This window comes from Ambystoma mexicanum, chromosome 2p (assembly GCF_040938575.1).
Source record: "Ambystoma mexicanum isolate Mex_15411 chromosome 2p, UKY_AmexF1_1, whole genome shotgun sequence".
In the NCBI taxonomy this organism is placed as follows: domain Eukaryota; kingdom Metazoa; phylum Chordata; class Amphibia; order Caudata; family Ambystomatidae; genus Ambystoma; species Ambystoma mexicanum.
Window position 1 is genome coordinate 602,670,907 of NC_090923.1, and position 15,573 is coordinate 602,686,479.

General features: G+C 47.3%; 1 protein-coding gene across 1 annotated transcript in view; it reads right to left on the reverse strand.

Moving 5' to 3' along the window:
- Window positions 1-741, reverse strand: part of LSMEM2 (leucine rich single-pass membrane protein 2) — a 106,088-nt gene extending 105,347 nt beyond the window's left edge. The window contains exon 1 of the mRNA XM_069644125.1: window positions 288-741. The gene's annotated coding sequence lies outside the window, so the exon portion shown is untranslated. The remainder of the gene's footprint in view (window positions 1-287) is intronic.
- Window positions 742-15,573: the final 14,832 nt, after the last annotated feature.

Here is a 15,573-nt window from a genome sequence, read left to right on the forward strand (position 1 = left end):
GATTAATTTGCTTCTGTGTTTGTGTCCGTGCTGGCTGGAAGTGCGAAGCGAGTGGCTCTGTAGTGTAGCTTTCGCTCAGACAGAGGGGATGAATAAATGTTAGTACCTTAGCACCAGCCAATTGGGGAGCTCCGAAGGCGGGAGGTAAAGGCTGGGAAAAGTAAAAATAAAGGTACGTTATTACTCTAAATAAAAGCGATTGTGTTTAGACGCCCTTCTTCCACGTCCCCACGTTCTGTGCCCCACTTTGTCATTGCACGCGGCTTCCCCCCTAAATGTAGACTTACCATTGGTTGTTGGTTTGTTCTTAGTCTTCAATAAGTCGCAGTGCGATACTGACGCCCCTGGCTCCGGCGCGCGCAGGTGTGAAGGATCTGTCGTATCATGCTGAACAGGTAGCGCTGGCACACATGTCAGTGCAGGGATGCTGGCATCCTTAAATGGAATCCCAAAAATATCAAGTAACAGTCCTCTAGCGCTGTATGTCTGGAAATGGGGGCTGGCTGAGACAAAAGGCAGGGGGCAGTACCGCCCAACGGGAACCAGTGCCTTTAAAGCTGCGAGCTTGGGGGGGGGGCAGGGGAGGGGGAGAAGCACCAAAGCCCGGACGGTGGGCCAGCCTTCACGTGCCTGAGCCTGCCTGGGTGTTCTGTGGCTGCCCCGCCTCCTCCAGTTCCTAGGGACAGAAGCATCCATGGGGTCGCATGGTTGACATGCACGGGCACTGTAGGCTGAGAGGGCGCCCCGCAGCCGGCGCTGCCTCCAAAATAGGACCAGGCAGGGCTGGTGATAGAGCAAGGCGGATGGGTTAAAAATAGGCCGGTGCCTGGGTTCTGCGGCGGCTGGGCAAGCACTCGGCCCGGTGGGAAGGAGGGGGCGCAAGGCTATATTTGGGGAATGCTTCAGAGCAGCAGATAGCACGACACGAGGGACTCAGGTTCCTTATTGCTCAGCGTGAAAAACGTGTACAATTTTTACACAGTCGTTTTACTCCATGCCATATTTTCATTGATTTGTACAAGCATTTACACCAGAAGGCCATAAAAGCAGCTGAAGTCCATTGAAAGAGCTGATGGCCAGGAGTAAAATGGCGGGCGACGAGTGCTCCATTGCACCACAAAGTGCAAAAACAAAGGCGAACGCATTTACACCCCTGCTTTGCACTAAATAATGAAAATGACTAAAAGTGCACAAGGCCGTCCTGTTTGCACGTTAATGCACGTGTAACAGGTTCACGCCATGTAATTAGGCAGGGTTGGCCAACTCTGGGCCACAAGTGCCAGGATCCTGATGGCTTTTCAGGGTATCCCTCATTAATATTCATGAGGAAAAATGTGCATATATTTAGAATCCTTGTATGCAAATCTATCTCATGAATATTAATGAAAGGTTTCCTGAAAACCCGGCTTGGATCCGGCCCTCAAGGGTTGGAGTAGGACAACCCTGAATTAAAGCTTTTAATGAAACGGACCCCTGAGAAAGAAAAGAGGACAATAAAAACAGACTGGTCATTTTGTAGAAAGTGCAAATTGCATGTAGATGACTGCCAAAGTTAGCACTTCCATGCTGCTGGCCCCCCTGCATGCTATTTTCTGCTTTTACAAAGCAGAGCTTAAAAGCAAAGAGTAAAAATAGGCGAAATTACCGTTAGTCTATGTTTTTCTGCTGTGTGTTGTAAAAAAAAAAGAATGTAAAGGCCGCCTGCAGCTTACACTTTACAGACAACATTTACCAGGGATTCCCTTTTACGCCCGAATGAAAATCCCACGTAGGCGTAGAATGATCTGTCCAAGGGTGGTAGGAATAGAGAGCCCTGCTGGAAAAGCCCTGTCTCAACAGCACTTAACGGCACCTGTCGCCTAATCTCCATTCCTTATCCTGGCTGTCTCACCACAACGCCCCAGGTTGAAGTCCTGAACTATGACATCCAAGTACCATGGTCGGGTGTGTCCTGCCATACAACCCACCAGGGCGAGCATACAGGCTCTACACAGTGCCCAGTCAAGAAGGTGTAACCAGATTCCACGTCTCCTGGTTCTGTCAATTAATATTACTATGGCATAATGAATGATTAATAGATTTCACGGATCATGTGTACACACTGAGCTCTATTTTCAGTACTAGGACAGTACCTCTCTTCGCATCCCTTCTTTGAAATGCCCACCAGTTCATTTCCCCTCCCTCAGTATAAAGCCTCACCTGAAAACCTTTCAAAAACCGCCATTAAATTCCCTTGCCGTAATCAAATAATCCACTCGTGTCAACAGCGCCCCCCGCAGGCCATGTCTCTCCCACTTACGAATATTGTAAACACCCCTGAGACACTTTAATTATTATTAGTGTGAGCGCGGACCTATCTTCGGGAAACAATGGAGCGTCTTACAGTTAAAGGGGGAAGAACATGGTGAGGGAAGCAGAGAAACAAGGGAGCGGGGCATTAACGGGGAGGGAGCCGGGCCATAACGGGGATGGGGCAGGGCGGGCAGTTTGGTGGCAAGGGATCCACAAACAATCAGATGAGGAAATAGTGGGGAGCACATCACCCAGTCTCAGGTAGGGTGGGGGAGTGAAGGATGTGACATTTATGTTACCATGCTGAGGGCCAAAAAGGCAGCTCACTATGTTGTCTGACCGCTGCGGAGGTCGGATTGCAGAGGTGTTGCTAGGGGTGGGGCTATAGCCCCATGTCTTTTGGTTGTACCCCGGATAGAATCTCAGGAGCTACAACCAAAAGGCTAGCTAGAACCCAGTCGCAACAGTTCTGACATCAGCGTAGCCCCGGGTCTTTTCCAGACCTAGCAACACCCCTGTCTGATTGTAACCCGATTTTTACAGCTGGGAATCCTGGTAAGTCTTACAAAAGTGAACATTTTCAGAGGGGCAATAACATGCACAGTTTAAAGTAAGATTGTGATGTGTGCTTTATAAAGGGCCAATCCTAGTTGTCTCACCCTTGTGCTCATAAAGTGAAGTAAATTATGACCTCTGTAATTCACTTGGTGTTTCTAAATAAGCGCTGAGCAGAGTGCTGGGTTTAGTATTTTTTGTAGATTTATTGATTTAGTCAAATTAAGTTTGAATGGTAAATCATGTCCTCTGGTTGACAGGTGTTTCGGCACTAAGCCTTTCTCAAAACCAGACATTATTAATCACAATCTAACAAAAAATTAGAAAGAAAAAACAAAAGGATGTGTGTGATAGTCAGACAGGGGATTGGTGAAGGGCAGGAAACAAAAGGTAGTTGGAAAAAGTAAATACAAAATAATGTACCATTCAAACTTAATTTGAAACTAGAGGACATTTAATTTACTATTAGATTTCAAGTTAACCAGCGGACATATTTGATTTACCATTCAAACTTAATTTGACTGAATCAATAAATCTACAAAGAATATTAAACCCAGAGCGCTTATTTGGAAACCAAGTGAATTGCATTTTGTTATATGAAGGTTGGGGTACAACTTCTAGGTATTCCCAGGAGCGACGGGTCAATTTCTCAAATTAATTGAGCTAACAGTGCAGGAACATTCTCCTTTTTACACCAAATCTGGCTGACTGATCTGGCTTAAGGAAATCGGCACCCCTTTCATCATCGGGATAGCCCCTCCAGACTTCCACATTCTCCCACAAAAGGAAAACTGTAGGAGGTGCCTCACCTTCATTCCAGGCCCGGCTCCAGCAGGGCGGCCAGCCCCCCCTTTATGCCACCCCAACCCCCCCCCTAGAAAGGAGGCCTTGCCAGTGGTGTTAACCACCAATGGGACCCACGGAGCCAAGGGGGTTTCAGGCAAGGGGGATTTAGCTATTAGCATTAGCTATTTTAGCCAGAAAGATTGCATTGGACGACAGATGGGGTGCAGGAAGGATGTTAGGGGGGGGACACATTCTATGGATGCGTTTGGTCTTTTGCCCATCCATTGCCATGTTAATCCTTATGCTATTCCCATTAAACTACCTGTTCCTCCCAGCTGAAACATATCCTCTTAGGTACTCTCTGAGCTAGCTCTGTCACAAGCAACATCAAACTTTGTGCAGTATAGAGCTGCTTGTGTTATAGCTAGTCATTATTTTGAGCGTTTTAATTACTTAATTGCCTCTGTAAATAAGATCCTGTTCTAATAATAAAATCTCTTAACAATGCGTGTTTTCAGCCAGTAGATTTAAAAGCGATGTGTCCCCTCACATCTGCTCCTTGCACTGGAACACTGTCTAAAACAATCGCAAAATCAACAGTGTTGGCTTATGTATTGGTATTAGACTGACATGTGCCAGACAATTACATCATATTCTTAGATACTCGCACCATTTTCCAGATGTTCCCATCCTATGGCCAGGTGGTACACTCATGGCAGTGCCTGAAAATGCCTATGCCATGTGTACTCAAAAGCCCAAACTGTTGTTGTTGCCAATGCGTGTTGGTTTCAGTTTGTCTGCCTAAGTTAAAGTGTATATACCCATAAGTGGGTGCCTTGTTGTTATGCCTAGAAAATCAAGCAGCACTTCACTGAATTGTTCTAAAATGGCCCTACCGGATAATTTCCAGGCTAGGATGGCGACTATGGATCAGCTTCAGATGTTCTTGTGCACGCTTAACAGTTGGGTTCTGACCTAAATAGTATGCATCTTTGTCTTGATGCAAGCCTAGTCTGCCCGGCAAGAACATTTCACGTAATTAACTGATAAGCAGTTACTTGATACCATCATACTGTTTAAGTGTTTGCATGCCTACACAATACATCAGGTGTGTTGTGGGTCTTGTTTGGAAAGTGTGATGTAACTGCTGGGTGTTCAGGAAGTGTCAGAAATGAAAGTTATTTACTGTGGGTTCCCACCAGTGACAGAGAGGGGTAGTGGGACTGGAGGAGTGCCCCCCCCGTCCCCATAAACATTTGCCCCTCCGAAGATTGATCACAAACACCTGAAAAATAACACAAGAAAAGAGCATTTTGTAATATGTTGCTGCCACAGTATAAACGATGCACCTCTTTTAAAACAAAAACAAGGGTATTGAAATATTTCCTGCAGGGTACAATCAGAGGTGGATTTAACAGTAAGACAAGGGACACATCCCCATGGTGCCCCCTGCTCTACCTTACTCCTCTCAAAGTCAACCAGGGCTGCATAGGCACTCCCAGGGAGGCCTGAGCTTTTTAACATGTCTCAGCAGCAGATTATTTAAAATAGGATGCGATTCGTGATGGGAAAAGGTAACTGTGGGAAAAGGTAACTGGCACGTTTTTCGTTAAATTATATAAGGTTTTAATAAGCTACGTAAGTGCAATTGTAAGAGTGATTAGAAATCCTGGGGGTACAGAACAAGCTGTGTGAAAAAATAACTGTCTTTATGAGATATTTTGTAAGTTCTCATTAGTTTACATGCTGGAGCTTATCAATATCACAAAATCGTTTTAGAAACGCGTTTTCCACTCCGCGGGACTTGAAAAATGACCCCCTATGAATCTAGCTTTATTTTTATACAGTTTGTTTTTCGAAAATGAATTTAGGTGTGCCTTCCCCATGCATCGACTGTTTAAAAATTAAATGTAGGTGTACTCCCATTCTGTTGGTTTTTCCTGCTAGTTAAAATCATACGTACTCCCTTGCTCTCTGTTCTGTCCCTGTCCCCTGCTCCCTGTTACCCCTCCTCACCTCTTGAGCTCCCACTGTTTCTCCCCATTCCTAGTATGAGTCCTTGAAGTGTGTGCCCTCCTATCAACTCACTCCCTCCCGTGTGCCCAGCTGATCATCCGGGTTAAGTGTAGCACGTGCTGTGCCCCCTCATGGCGCTCTCCATCTCTCCTATCTTCTCCAACTGCTACTCTATTCTCCTACCCTTCACTGCTGTAAGGAACTCATGGTGGCAAGAATAGACAGACACAAGTGATCACAGTTCAAGGGTGTTTATTAAACTCTATGCAAGTTGGAAAAACACCCAATTTAAACCTAAATCTAAGATGGGAGCAATCTTTGACCATCAAATGAAAAATAAGGCAGTCTTTGTGGCGTATTATCAATATAAAGGACCTATACTAAAAAAAACTATTGCCAAATCCTTACAACGAAATATAGAAATAGTGTGGGATAGGGTTTTCAAAAGAAAGAAAGTGTTCACAAATAATATGTCAGGATGTGATTGCCAGGGGTCTCCCTTCCCCACATCTTTAGCACAGGTCAAGGTGGATCTCATGAGCACAGCACACACTCGAGCTTTCCGAGCACGAGCCGACAGTTCAGCACCAGGTATCTGGTTCTTCTATGGTGAAATCTCTTTCAACAAAAGTCTCTTACCTTCGAGGGCCTGATGTATTCAAGAAACAAACAGTTCTGTTTAACGTATACTTTGGATGATGGCTTCACCCCTGGATCCCACTCTTCCTGTCGTAAAATCTTCAACAATCTTATTCAACAAATCAATTAAACAGTTCTTTTTGCCAATTCATTTTGGCTGATAACTTTCCACCCCTGGATCTCCCACTGCCGGGTTGGGACCCAAATGACAACGGGGACAGTTCACTTCTTGCATTCACGAATCTTAATGTCTTTTTGAACAGTTCTTCAGGCTTCGCTTAGGTTCTCTTCTTCCGTGTCTAGCCCCCTCTTCAATATTAGCCTCCCTCTGCTGGGTTCACTCTGGCTTGTATTTCAAGAACAATCTTCTCAGTAAATGTCTCACAATGGCGTTTCAACAATTCACTGTGAACCTCCCTTTCACGGGTTCACCTGAGTCAGTATATAAGTGTTCTTTTGAGGCACGAGGCTCTGCCCCCTCTTGTCAGCGCCCCTCTGCCGGGTTCACTCTGGCCAACCTTTTGAAAACAGTTCACTGTGGACAACCCTCTCACGGGTTCACTCTTGTCAGCATAGTGTTCTGTGGGATTTTAGACTTTGCCCTTTTTCCATCGGCATCCCTCTTTCGGGTTAATTCTTGCCAATTCTTGTCAAAACACTGTTCATGCGCTCATTTCACCAAGCGGGATTGATTTCCCACAGCTTCGCAATCATTTGCCAGTCAAAGACTTTCGACGGTACAGAGAAGTTTACGAGACCCCTGTATGACCACTTTGACCTCTTTTCGCCTCTTCCTAAGGGCTTCTGGATATGGTAGTTTCTACCATCGGGTAATCACCCAGAGTTTCCTGCCAGAACACCCTCCTCTGTTACTAGTTTCCCCCTTCTCCATCAATCATATCTTCAAGCCCATCAAAGTTCAAATTAGCTGTTGGCTACTTTTCGTTCAACACAGTTGGGTCACTTATCGATTCTCCCCTCGACTCACCGGCTGTGATGAACCGCTTGCCTTTCTTGTTCTTCGAGTCAAGGTTGGTACCATGGAGACCCGCTTCTCTCCCCGGCTTGGGTATCAGTGGAGGAGGGTCTCATGTACCGTAGACATCTGCTGGAACACATGCTGGCTGTTTTTCACCGTCTTATAATATTTTCTGCTGCGGTTTCACAGGCCGAGGTCGGGAAGGGCAAAGTTGCTTCTCTCCTTGTCACCCTTTCGGTATGCACCATCTTTCTCCTCCTCTTGAACTACCGTGCTGAATTAGCTCTCACGTCATGTCGTCTGCCTTGCTCGTAGTGTGATTTCGGGCTCCACCTTTTATCCCTGTGGGGAAGGGAAAGGGCCGCCAGGTGTGTTTAATTCTGGTCAATTGCCTGCCTCTGCCTAACCCTGGGTATTGGGACATGTTAGGTAAATGGCTCTGGTGCTAGACTGTTGTCTTTCGTGTTGTGCAAAAGTGTTCATGTCAAAAGGGGGTGGTGGGCAGTGTTTTGGAATATCCTACATGGTAGGATGGGGAAAAGGTGTAAAAATAATGGGGATACCGCGTCTCACCCATCAGTGTTCCCGTTCCACTCCCTAAGGACGCCATATCCAGGTGATCCTCCCTCACTGGTCCACCCCAAGGAACTGCTAATAGCGATGGCCAGGTCCTGGCCACCTCGATGACAGATCCCTGGGGTTTAGTTTGGGAGACACCATCAGGTTTCTCACACTGCTCACCAAGCCTGGCAGGAAGAAACTTAAGAAGGACACAGATCCAGCCTAGGCCTTCCTATCACCGACACCTACGTCAGTGCTTCCGCCAGAGACACTCTCACAGACATCCTCTTTGTCGTTCCTTCCCCAACCTATAGACTCTTCATATTGTTACTCTGCTCTTTCCCTACTCTTCCTCACGCATCAATGGTGGCACCTGCTGGGAGGTCCAGCTTGTCCCCTCCTCGACTTCCAGGGTCATCATTAATGTCTATTGAAATGGTACCATCTTGGTACAAGGGCCTCAACCCAACCTTCTTTTTGATAGGATCCTCCCTCGCCTTATCAACTTTCCACCTTCCTCCTCAGTGGCCACCTTGCCAACTGCACTTACGGCCCCCTGGGCTTCCTTGCCTCCAACTTGCCACACCTCCTTTCTTACTATGGCTCCTTTGACTTCTTCTACTATCATGGCTCCCTTGCCCACACACTCAGCACCAACCTTGTCAGCCTCTCCATCGCTGGTGCCCTTGCCACCCACTGCTGATGATCTGTGGCTCCCCTGCTTTTGGCAGACCCCCCTGCACTGGCTCCCTTGCCTTCTATTACTACCTTCGACCTTGATGTTCTTGCGCTCACCGAGACCTGGTTTAAGGACAGCTCTGTCACAGGTTTTGACACACTTCGCCCTGAAAGCTGCACAATCCTCTCTGAGCCCAGGCTCACCAGGTCAGGAGGGGGAGTTGCCCCGATATATACTGAGTGGATCCCTATTGCTACCATTCTGACTCAGGCCTACTCCTCTTTCGAATGCCTGGTGTGCAGGCTCTCTCTCTCTCTCTCTCTCTCTCCCCTGTCACCTCCCTTACTCTGGCCACCTTCTATTGGCCGCCGGGCCATTCCACCCTCTTCCTCTCGGAATGGGCTGACCTGGTATCCTCTCTCTTGTCCCCCGCCTCTACCGGGGGATCTCAACATCCATCTTGACTCTACTGACTCTTCAGGAGCTTTCCGCAACCTATGCGACTCGTGCTCTCCATTCTACCCTCTGACCCGACACACACTGCGGGCCACACCTTGGATGCACTGATCTTCACAGACATCCCTCTCTCTATTCCTCTCACTACTCCACTCTCATGGACAGATCATTTTCTTCTTTCCTCTCACCTGAAGCTCTCTTCTACTTTAACACTGGCACACCCTGCACTGCCTCCCACCTACAAGGTCATCCGACCCATGAAAAAAGTGTCAGTGGCTGCATATGCCTCCACCCACTCCCCTCTGCCTACTATTTCGGCTGACGCCCACCATGACAAAGCCCTCTCCAACTTTCACCTTTCCATCATAAATGCTCTCGACATCCTTGCCCCTAGGGGCCTCCCAAAAAGTGCAACTTTTGGTACGACTCTGATCTAGCTGACCTTTCAACGCAAGTTAGGGCGGCAGAGCGGAAATGGGTCTCTTCAGGTGCACCCTATGGTAAGCTGGAATGCGCCTTCTGCAAAGGCAACATAGACTCTGCATCCAGCACAAGAAAGGAGTCCATATTCAAGCCTGCATCTCTGCAGCCTCCATCAATACTGCTGAACATTTCAAAGTCTGTAAGGAGCTGGCCAAACCTACTACAGCCTCATCCTCTATTGCACCCACCAAGGCCCTTTGTGGGGCCCTGGCTGCACACTTCACCGCCAAATCACAGGACATCCCTTCCTCTCCCTCCACCACACCCACTAGTACACCAGATTCTTCTAGGCTGTCCCCCTGCTCCCTCCCCGCCTCTCCTCCTCCTTTCCTGTCACACCTGAGAAGGTTTCGAGACAAATCTGGTCTATGAGAGCCTACTCCAAACAGGTGGACCCTTGCCCCTCCAAAACCATCAAGGACAACATTGACTCCCTAGCTCCAGCCTTGGCAGACTTCTGCAACCTCTCCTTTGCCAATGGAGTCTTCCCCCACTCTCTCAAACACTCTTTTGCACCCTCTGCTCAAAACCCCTTCTGCTGACCCTTCAATTTCGGCTATCACCTGGGTTCCATCACCCTTTTCCTGGGCAAACTCCTGGAGAAGCTGGCTATCTCTCAACTTAACCTCTACACTGAATCCGTTGATTGTCTACATGACCATCACTCTGGCTTTAGAGCATCCAGAGGATTAGAAACTGCTCTTCTGAACACCCATGAAGATCTGTTCTCAAACCTGGACTCCAACTCTCCCTCTGTCCTCATTCTCCTTGACCTCTCCTCTGCTTTTGATACAGTGAACCACAACATCTTGATCTCCCGTCTCTGTGATAACTTGGGCATCTCTAATCAGGCCCTGGCATGGCGTGTGTCCTTTCTCTCTGATGTCCCTCCCAGGTGGAATTGGGTCCTTTCTCTTCGCTATTACCCTCTCTACTTGTGGTGTCCCCCAGGGATCTAATCTATCCCCCTGGTTCTTCAATGTCTACATGGCCTCTTTGGCCCACAAAAGCTCTGCTGTCAACTCCAACTTTCAGTGGTATGCGGATGACACACCGTTCTTTCTGGCTACCCTCGGCCTCTTCCTCCTCATTCATTCCTGACTGTCCGCTATTCAGTCCTTGTGTGCTGCTAACAGCCTCTGCCTTAATGCCAGCAAGACGGAGATCATCCTCATTGGGAGCCCCTACCCACCAGTGAGGCAAAAAACCTGGGGGTCATCTTCGACTCTACTCTCTCCTTCTCTTTTCACATCTCAAACATGTACAAAAAGTCCCACTACCAGCTGCACCACCTCAGTGGTATTCTGCCTTTTCTCACCTACCCCCAGAGGCTTGCTGTCTCCAGAGCCCTGGTTCTCTCCAGACTGGACTACTGCAACAGGGTCTCTCTCAACCTTCCTACTTCGACTCTCCGACCTCTTCAACTTATCCAGAACAGAACTGCAAGACTTATCCTTGGCCTCAAGCCCGGGATAACGCATCTCTCCGGTGTTGAAATCTCTCCACTGGCTCTTCGTGGCTGCAAGGATCAAGTTCAAGACCCTCAGCATAGTCCACAAGGCTTTCTGGAGAATGGGCCCTTACTGTCTACAATGCTCTCTTCTCAAATACTCTCCTTTTATAGTCCTTTGTTCGGCCTCCTCGAACTCTCTGCGGGTGTGCCGTTTCTCCAAACAGAGATTTGGGGGGGGGGGTCAGATCCCTATCCTCTGCAGGTGCTTCCCCCTGGAACAGCCTCCCTACATCACTTCGTCTTGAGCCGGACCACTTCAAGTTCCGGAAACACCTCAAGACTTTTCTCTTCGCTTCCTCTTTCTCTCTCCCTCTCCCCTGCAAACTCCCCTCACTCTGCTTGTTTCCCTCCCGCCTTCTCATCCCCCCTGCTCAGTTAGCTGACTGGTCGCCTGTTGCACCTCTGGAACCTCACAGGTCCCAGGCTCTCGTGCCACTCCTGCACTTGCCTCCGGGCCCCTGCACTGTGCCTGGCGCTACTGCAATATGCCCCATGATAGGGGCAACCACTCAACACTTAACCCCGGCCCCTGCTGTACTGGGTGCACTTGCCCCCCTCCACCTCCCTCACACTTCCTGTTCTGCACACTTACTCAACCTTGAATGCTCTAGGCCCATCAAGTCTGTCTGTCCAATCCTCCCTCTTGTCTCCCACGCTAGTTTTGGTCGTGCTTGAAATACTCATGCATAAGCGCATTGGATGACCGAACACCAAGCAATCTGAATTGTTTGCCAGACCAGTACTGTAGTTCATGATCTGCATGTTCCCTTCCCTCTTCCCCACCCCCTCTTTATATTTTCTCCCCTCACCCTTTGTGAAGCACTTCACTAGTAGATATGCCTCTGTGCCTAGTATGCTAGTTATTGTTGTTAAATCATTCGGAATCTTCATAGCCTAAGAATGACAACTGTATTCCCCTGTTCCATTTCCACCTTGAAGCGCTTTGAAGCACTTCACTTGTGTATAAGCACTATACAAATGAACAATTACAATCAATTGGTAAAAGCAGGCTGATTTCAAATCGTTAATTGTGGAAGAGATTTACACTTTTGCAAACACAGTGTAGAAATGACGAGAAAAGGTGATTTATGCCTATGTTTTGCTGTTTACTTTTCCAGTACTTGGTGGAAACAATAGAAATTGCCTGTAGGGGCCCTTTTCAAAAAAGTGCAGACAGGAGTGGTCGCCTCCAGCCTGCTGGGAGTAGCCACTGTGTTCAGGGAGGTATTGATGATAATGCGCCATATGAGAAGAAATCAAGACTGGGGGCCTCATTGCTCAGTCCCTGCAGTGGAGCAGGTGACATCATCATCGATTCTCCCCAGTCAGGCCAAGAAGACATGGTGTGTGGGGGTGGGGGATGGGTGGTGCTAAGGTAAGAATGGGGGTTAGGGTAGCTGATGGAAGATGACTGGGGGGTGACAACTGAAGGAGGAGTGAATAGAATAGAAAGGGGATAGCAAATGGGAAGTGAAGATAGTCTGAAGTGCCAGGAATGAGACAAAGACAGTGGATTCATGGTTTTGTTTAAAGGCTTTTATTATAATAAAAGGGGGTGGGAAATGCCTCTCTGTCCCTACTCTAAGAGGCGTTTCCCTACCTAAAACCAAAACTAAGGGTCTCTTCAAGGTCAGGATGTCTAAAGCAAACTGCCCTGTGTCCAAAGTACTATTCTGGTCCTCAAATCTAAGAAAAAAAACTCTACGGTGAAAAGGAAAAATGTCTTTGGCCTTCAGTAGTGTACACATGTTTAAAAAGAAAATGCACAACTCCAAAAGAGAAATGATCCAGAAGGATAGAGTTCCTTGTTCCAGAGGCTTATTCTCTTCTCCTGGATTTCGCTTCACTTTTCCTTGTGTTTCAAGAATGTCAATTCTTTAAGACTTTGACCAACCACACAAAGCAAATTGGCTGCTAATCCGTATTTTTCTCGGATCCCTTGTGTACTCTCCTGCCAGGTTTCCACTTCGTTTTAAGGTTCTTTTACAGCCTTCTCGACAGTCCTAATGTATCCTGCTGAGGGCTGTTTTAGGTACTTTATAGTATACACTGTTCAACTTGACTATACCTCATATACTTCTCCCGCCAGGGCTTTTCCACTTAAAGTTACTTTAACCTTTTTATTCACCTGGTATACTCTCCTGCTAGGGCTTCTCTTGTCTGCAAGTATTCTTATGACTTGGCTTTGCGTGGTATATTTTCCTGCCAGGGATTTCGCACATAGGTATATTCCTGCACCTTTATTCTGCCTGGTATTCTTTCCTGCCAGGGCTTTTCCCTCTTCTGATTTAAACATGCCTGGTATACTTTCTTATCAGGGCTGTTGTCCTCTGTTTATGTTCTTGCATGTTTTAAGTTGCCTAGTATCTTTTCTGTCAGGACTTTTCTCAGGTGTATATTCTTGTAGCTTATATATCTGTCTGGTACAAAGTCACACATTTGATCATCTCTGTGGTTCCATCTTCTGCCAGGGCTTTCCTTATATATGTATTGTGTACCTTCATAAACTTGACAGCTCCTTGTATCTGTACTGTCCTATCTTGAACTTTCCCATTACACTATCCTGCCGGGCTTTCTCTCATACACGTATTGCACACACTCGCAAACTTGATCGTCTTTTCTGTATATTTCAATTTGCCTCTTTAAAGAAATGTCCCTTTCTCGTTCTTTCTTATGTGCTGTACTTGCATTTTCTTTGGTTTTGGATATGCCCTGATGTCCCCACTTTCCATGGGTGGACTCAACAGCTTTGGGGGGCATACATCGGGTCTCCTGCTGCAAGCTGGTGGCAGCCTACTGGTGTTTTGTCTTTTCTCACCGTGTCTGCCCTCCAGCTCCATACCCTCTCGCGGCTCCCGCTTCTCTTCTCTTCGTCTCTCTGGGTTTCAGTTTGGTGGAGACTGCCTTGTAGTACGAGCGAATGCCCAGAAGCTCTCCGAAGCCTTCTGGCATTCTCTCCACTTACTTTCGCCTGCAATCTACTTTTCCTTCCTTTTTCGAAAAGCGCTTCGATCCATGGCCACCACTCAGTCTCGCAGTTCCTCGGTCAGCACCGAGGGACATAGCGTTCTCCAGCCAGCATCCTTTCTTCAGCTGTTTCGGTTTAAATTTCCCAGCTTTGGGTAGTTTTCTTGTGCTCTAGGCCACCATTGATCCACATTACTCAGTTCCTCTTCCTCGTTACAGTACTTTCACACTTAGAAAAATAAAACTCTGTTTCTGATAACTTGGACCAGGATTCGGTTCTTGGTGATCTTGAAGGGCAAGTCGACCCTTGACGTCTTATGTGGAAAACCTGGGCAGATATTTTCTATGTCTTTCTTGGGTCAGTGAGGGGAGGGATAACAATATGCCATTAGTGCATGGGGAATGACAGGGGTATCCTCATACGGTAATGGGGATCCCATGTCTCATCTGATGATGCCATAACACCCTTCCCCCCAAACCCTGAGGGTCGCCTTCCCCCCCCAATGTGATCCTCCTTCATATAGCCACCCCCATAGTCAGAATCAGGTAGTGGCTCCCATCCCCTGGCCACATGGAGAGGGCCCCCCCAGGGAAGGCAGTGATGACACATCTGATTCATCACAATAGGTAGATTTATATTGCCACACTATTTGTTCTGCTCTTTTGCTATGTACTGTTTTAAAGCTCAATTATAGCATTATGTTGAAAAAGGTACACATCTTTTGATCTTGGGGCGCATGGATTGATTGGGATTTATCTCTCAGACCCTGATAAGGGTTCTGCAGTATAAAGGTTTAATGTGTCATGCTTTGGCAATAGTTTTGCTTATTGAGATGGGGAAGCGGATGGAAGATGAAGTAAGTAGCGAAAGGAACGTCAACATAGCTAGGGAGCTCATGGAAGAATAGAGCAGAAGACTGTGGAAGGGGTACTGGAGAGCCTACGATTTTGGAAGCATGAGCAGATGGAGGGCGAGAGCAGATTTCCTACTTGAACAAATTGAGTGAACCTGGTCAAATCACTTTATATCAGCAAAACCTGGCAAGGCGAACAGGCTGTTTCCAGCCAGAGTCATACCCCTAAACACACAGCTCCAATAGTAGAAAAAAGACAATTTAAAAACATGTAACATTAGTTGCACTCGAGACAGCCATTAATTGCTCCCGCCGTAAGTTCCACACCCAGGCCCTACCCCCTACACAGGAATCCCTTTGCCTTAAATCTGCCATGGGGTGCAATCCTAACAAGCCTCTTTAACAGACATTCAAGTGGTCTTGCAGCTCAATGTGCCACCCCCGGTCCTAAATACCTTGGTTTGAATCCAGGCATTTGCACCTTTTAAAGCAGTCCAACAATCAAAACCAATTAAAGGGTGCAAACGGGATTTTCCCAGATCTGGGCAGACATTTTATGCTGGATCATGTATCTGAGAAATCAGACTTAATGGCAGAACTTTTTTAGGGTACTCCTACACCCCCCACCCAATGGAAGTTTGGCCCCTTGATACCAAACCTGGCCCTCCCAGAGAAATATTCCTGGAGCCGGGCCTGTTTCATCCACAGCACCAAACTTTCCCCAATCGTCATAACCAGCTTGGTCCCGCTCTACTGAAAGCATGCTATTCCAGTGTAGCTTCTTCAGCTCCCT